Source organism: Pungitius pungitius, chromosome 19 (assembly GCF_949316345.1).
Source record: "Pungitius pungitius chromosome 19, fPunPun2.1, whole genome shotgun sequence".
In the NCBI taxonomy this organism is placed as follows: Eukaryota; Metazoa; Chordata; class Actinopteri; order Perciformes; family Gasterosteidae; genus Pungitius; species Pungitius pungitius.
This window is the reverse complement of record NC_084918.1, coordinates 14,446,147-14,452,963: the sequence shown is the minus strand read 5'-3', so window position 1 is coordinate 14,452,963 and position 6,817 is coordinate 14,446,147.

The window sequence follows — 6,817 nt, the reverse complement described above, 5'->3', positions numbered from 1 at the left end:
TAACACATGATAATAGTAATCAAAATACAGGAGGCAGCACTTGACCTACATTTGTAAGTAGTGATTTAGCAGGTGTAAGCACATGGAGCTATGTGCTAAAACATAGGACAATGGGCAGAGACCATTACCTCGTAGTGACTAAAGTTGGGAAAACAATGTATTATGAGAAGGGAGAGAAAATTCCTGGATGTTGGAAGGAGCGAATTGGGATGATTACAAAGAGATAAGTGCAACAAGATGTGGAGGAATTAAAGGTTATCATATACAGTCCAGCCCGAAATTATTCATACCCCTGGCAAATTCTGACTTAAAGTTACTTTTATTCAACCAGCAAGTTTTTTTTGAACCGGAAATAACACAGGCTTCTCCCAAAAGATAATAAGACGATGTACAAGAAGCATCATTGTGGGAAAAAAAAATTCTCAGCTTTTATTTACATTTTAACAAAAAGTGGCATGTCCAAAATTATTCATAGCCTTTGCAAACTGTCGCAGTATATGGGGTAGTCCAAAGTTCTATACCATTCCAAATAGGCAAAGCTGTTCTAAAGCATCCTAATTACTCATTTACTCTAATTACTCCTGATTCATCTGGAACAGATGTTTTAATCAACTCAACTGGTGAAAAACAGAAGCTCTCTGCTGTTGGTTTGTGGACAGGTATCTTACGCTGCACGGCTAACCTGCTCCGGGGGAAGGTTATGTTCTGCATTCGAGATTTCAGTCAGAAGTTTGACCAATCAGTGGTGAGCAAAGAAACATATAGGTGACGTAATTAATTCCGCTTCAGTTCTCTGTTGCAAAAATGTCAATGGCTTCGTAGAGACAGAGTTTGGCTTCCTCTTCCCCCCTGTCTCCCTCTTGTAGTACTCTCAGGCGAACATCCCCTGTCCTTGCTCTCTCTCTCCCCTCATTATCCCTCACAGCTGATTCCCCTCTCGTCCTCATTGTCTCACCTGAAACCTCTTCCACCTGATTTTGCCTGCTTCTTATTCCCTCCCTCTAGCCTCGTCTTGTTGTCGGATTATTCCATGAACGTCAGCACTCTCGTCTCGTCCTGTCCTGCACCTCCATTGTCCGCGTGTTAGTGACTGTGCCTTTCCGCAGAGTACCCGACCGGCGCGCACCCCCGGCATCTCATCTGCTTCCATCTCTCCGCTGGACCCGGCTGGTAGAGAGCACCCCGGGATCCTCAAACACTGTCCTCACGGGAGTAATCCTAATGCCCCTATGTTCCAGGTTTCTCCTGTCTGCTTCTGTTATGTTTCCGGTTAACGCCAGAGGACTTTAAGTTTGTTCGTTATTGAGGACTGTTTTCCTTTGTTTATCATTAAAAAGACTCTCTACTGCATCTCACTCCTGGTCCTCCATCATTCCACATAACAGACAAAATCCCCTTGACTTTCCAGATACTTGTATGAAAGATACAGATTTTCCGCAGAAGGAATAACTTATCTTTGCGAACTTGTTGAGCCGCACATAACAAATGTCGAAGCCATGCACTTATTGTAAATGGTATACCGCAAATGGTATGTATTGCATTGCATTTCGTCCCAAGTGGTACATACTTGTAGGCGGCCGGTGATGCGGCGAACCTCGGGAAAAACACTGTTTGTCGAACCATTCGCCAGGTGGTCCTCGCGATGCAGGGATACATAAATAGCTTCATTGTGTTCCCTGGACATTTGTCGATCATGTCCATAAAAGAAGGATTTTATGAAATTGCTCCAAAGAAGTGTTTGTGATAAAATGTTCACCAAAATAAGGATCCAAGCCTGGGTTGACAAAGTGAGTTGATAAGCGGCATCATGGTACCAATAAAGCCTGATTGCTTCGGTTTGGTTTTGTCAATTCTGAACCAATCCTGGAACCCTGAGTTTGTTGAACTACCTTCATGGTACAGGCCCCTGGGTTCCAGCTCATGTTGGTGTGGAGGGGAATGAGCAGGAAGATATTCTGGCCAAATAAACACTCAGAATTCAGAATATAGGATTACACGTTAAGTAAAACTGAGGTTAAGCAATGCATCAGAATATATGCAAATACATTATGGCAGGAGAACTGGGACGATCAGGAAACTGGAAGGTATCTCTATAAAATACCAAAATATGTTTGGGAAAGGAGAAAAGTGGGATGGAAGGAAATGTCATCACTCGATAGGACACACAGGACTTAATCATTCATTACATAAAATGGGCAAGCACCCAACTGGGAAATGTTCACATTGTGAACAACTAGAAACGGTGGAACATGTACTGTGACAATGCAGGAATTTCAGTATCTAGAGGAAACATCTTGTTCAGTCATTTAACAAGGCAAAACACTTAACAAGGCAAAACATCAGGACTGGTCACTGTCAGGTTTATTGGGGAAAGGAGTAGATAAAACACACAGTTTAATTATTCAGCTTTTGAGAGAAACAAATTTAGTTAAACGAATCTAGGTTTATTTTTGTTATGTTTTAAAAAAATATATATTTCATCTCTTGGTGTTCTGCATGAACTCCAGCTCCACTCACAGAAGAAGGAGAAGAAGAAGAAGGTGAAGGAAAAGGAGAGAGTGATTCAGAAAATGCACAGAGTCGAGGCAAACAGGTTGATTTCATCAAAGAATTGTGAGCAGTGTAAAGATTTAACAAATCTGTCCTGCATTTTTCTTTTAAATGGGTATGTGCCGTGTCCTCGTGGCAAAGATACCTTCTGCTTGTGTCATTTGGTGTCCTTTCTAACATGTCTTTTAAGTAGTGAAGCACCTTTTTTATTGGGTTTTACGGCTACATGAGATCTCTGGGATTATTTTTAGATTCAGACATTTTTTACAGTTTTATATTGAGGTTGACTTTGTTTTTAAACTTTAGTTTTGTCAGTTTAATAAATACCTTCATCTGAAACTGTGGCACGTGTCGGGTCTGTCTCTCCAGAACACCTCGGCCAGCTGGAGCCTTTCACTACTCCTCCAGCCACTCCAAGAATCAGATGGTTCGAGGTTAAAAAAAGGATTTGAGAACTAACTCTGATTTCAGGTATTGTGTGTGTTCATTATTCATTTTCTTCTTGAATTCCTAACACATGCACACACTGTGTTTGTGTTGCAGAAGTAGAGCAAGACCTGAGCAGCTCTGCATTAAACGGGTTCAAATGTTGACGTTGTAGGAGTCCCTCTGGTGTACGAGTCTTTATTAATTGGCAACACAGAGTCTTTATTGGATCTTCTGTGACCAGGGCGATGTGACGGTTCCCTGCCGTATTACCTGTGTGTCCCTTTGATGGCAGGTTCTTGGACAACTGGAGACACCTGGGCCGGTGCTGCAGTCGCCTTCATGGCAACGTGGTCCCATCTGATCACCCTGTGCCACGGCCCCACTGTGTGTGGATTGTCCTGCAAATATCTAAATAAATACTTTAACTTTTGGTCAACTGTCTGCGTCTCCCTGACGAGCTCGTGACAGGTTTTCAAAGATTTCTTACGGCCCGCAGCTTCAGTTTTAAAATATATAATATTCTAGGTCTGCTAGCAACTGTTCATGAAACTTAAAAATGCAATTCCTCCTTTAATAATAGACAACAGAAAGCATTACGTATAACTCCTGTTTAAAATGATCACGAGGTCACAAGCTATTTATCAACTGTATGGAAGTTTAAGGTATTCCATATAACTTGTTCAATGTCATCTGACTCCTCAGATGTGAAATAAAGGCTGATTTGTGTTTATAGTTGTTCACGCCTGCCTGAGTCGCTGTGAGGTCTGAAGCCACGGTGGCTGCCGAGCATAAAGGTACTGAAAAGCACACCTGACCTTCATGTGGTCTGAGCAGCGATGTGGATATGGGGGCCTTCTTCGACGAGCCCAGGTCTTTCTGGCAGAAGGAGACGAAGGAGTTGAGCAAGTTGGAGCCGATCTACCTTCGTAGGTGGAGGTGGCGCTTAAGGTGCTGGAGGAGCGAGTCCACGGACAGGAAGTTAGACCGGAAACAGGGCGGTTAAATCCGTACTTTTGGTCCAAATAACCGTGACTTTGGCAAGGTGCGTGAGAAGGACGCCATTGAAGATGGCGGCGCTGCTTGTGATACAGCAAACGGCTAACACGTGCTAACAAACATTTTAAATACATATTGCAGTCAACTGAATTAGCATATGAAATCTAAGTCAACCTAACATCACATCACATAAGAAAACATAACGAATTGATTGGTTTAATTTAGAGCTGCAACTAACGATTATTTTAATAATCGATTAACCTGTCGATTATTTGTTCATCGATGAATCGGATAAAAAAATTAAAAATTTAAAAACATTAATTTCCAACCCTTTATTGAAAAATAGAACTGACATTGCAAAACATTTAGAAAGTGCACAAACCGATTGCTCCTTGAACATCCCTAAGTAAGCAAATAAAATGGACTAACACAAAAAACATACACACATCGCATGATGTATACTTTACAGCTGCCAAATTAAATATATTAGGCACAAAAAATATTTAGATTAGATTTTTCCAACATGTTTCCATTTAAGGTGCTGAATCATCGCCGTGGTGCTCCCGTGCCAGGCCATGTCGCTTTTGCATATCTTACAATCAGACATGTCTACCCTCCCGAATTTTCCGGGAGACTCCCGAATTTCAAAGCCCCTCCCAAAAATCTCCCGATTTCTACCCGGACAACAATATTGCTGCACCATCCGTCACTTGGCGCGCCGTTTCAGACCGAACAATAATAAAGGTTACACCTTGAAGTCAAGCGCGGCAATTAGAACGGAAAACGACTGGCGCTGCAAAGAAAACTGCTAGCACCCCCCCCCATTTCAGTGTGAAATATACCCATACCTGGGAGGATTTAGGTGGCATTGGTTTCTCTTCCTGCGCATGTTTCAGAACAGTATAACGGGTCTCTCCGATGGTCTTTCCTCTACCTCAGCTCTTTTAATAATCGATTTTAATCGATTTCATCGATTCGTTGTTGCAGCCCTAGTTTAATTACAAAGGAAAAGTATAGTGTTTACGAGCCAGATAAAACAAGGAGGAAAACAGGGCTACTATCATTCTAGCTATCTCTCGACAGTCGGTCCTTCTTAACAACGTAGCGTTAGCTACTGAATGAAAACAAATTGTCCCCAAGAATATTAGGTAGTTAATTCCAATCTTCTAAAAAATGTTTACCCATGTTGTTAAGTGCACTCTACTGGTTACTGACCTGAGAAAAGTAGAAATGAATGACACAATCTGTTACGTGCCGTGTTTTGTTTTGCTGTGTGTGTGTGTGTGTGTGAGTGAGTGTGATTCTCCTCAGGTGTGATGGTGACGTCACTCCTGCAGCTGCAGCTGATCAGCTGATCAGCAAAGGATATATCGCGGTGCCAAGCCAGAGTTTAGGGTGGTTGTGGCAGTGGAGCCCAGAGTGAGCAGAGAGGTGGTGGATTGAGTTGCAGACCAATGAATCCAAGCTCGTCTTCCGTTTGAAGATTGTTTTCAGTTGCTTTTTGTTGAGTCTTTTTCATTAAATACCTGTCTGTTAAGACCTCCCGGGTTTATCATTTTACATTGTTTGCGTCCCCCACCCCTAGACCTTTTAGGGACGTAACACAATCAGACGTGTGGCTTCTTCTATCGGCGCGCAGAGTTAGGACCCCTAGGTGAAGCCACAACGCTGCACTGCCACCTACTGGGCATAGATAGCACCACACACAATGAAGAAATGTTCATTTAAATGAACAACAATTAAACACACATGTGACCATACACCATGTGTGCGTCACATATTAATCTTACGTGATCAAAATGGTAAACTTAATTCCGACAAGAAAGAGTAATATACATTCAACATAAATCATCGTTCCTCCTTTAACGTGACGTCAACCTCCTTCTCCTCCTCTGACTCCTGTCCGTTTCTGCTCCTTCAGCATCATCATTTACTGTGAACTGTGGGAAATGGAGTTTTTTATTCCACCGATGCCCTGGTTGTAGTCCCTGCTCTAACCACTAGGAGGGGATGTACCTCCCATTGATGACCCACCCTCTCATGACATCACAGTTTAGAACCATAATCACACTTTAATGGTTTTATTCATGTAAACATAAATCCTTATATAAGTCCTGTCCAGTCCATAAATCCTGAGGACCTGGTTAAGATTTGGCTTAGAAACATCCCACTCCTATTTGTTTTATACAACATAGTCTTTGACTGGAAAGCAGGCTTTAGGGAGTTCTAGTACTAATACTAAATACTAAACCAATAAGCAGTCCAGTAATCGTTAACTTTCTTTTTGTAAAATAATGACAACGACTCATCTTTCTCTTTTATGAAGGGAAACCTGTTAGTAATAGAGATGAAAAGATAAAAAATACAATGCAACGACTTGGGACGTAACTTCCCACTAATAAAAGATGGTCAGGTTTCTTTGACGTTGTTGTACTTCACATGAAGAAGCTAATGTCACTGCTTCCATTCACTAAAACACAATCATAACCTTCTTGTGCCTTTGTGACGTTTAAGAACTCAAGGTTTGGGCTGCTAATGGTTTCATGCTGAAACCCAAAGATTATCTTTTAAGGAAGGTTGGACAACGTTTTAAAAGTGTATTTTAGCACTAGATCCTTTATTATACTATTGTCTGAGTAAATGCCCTTTGTATTTCTCGTTAAGCTTTACATTCTAATAAATGTTTATCATAAGATCATCAAGTAAAATTATCTATAGGGAATTGTTATGCAAAATTCATTCTGCCACTTCTGTAATGTTTCATTTAAGTTGTATAATTAGTTGTAAAAGATGTTTACAAGCATGTAAAATTATGCACCAATAAATGCCACCGAGACGGTCA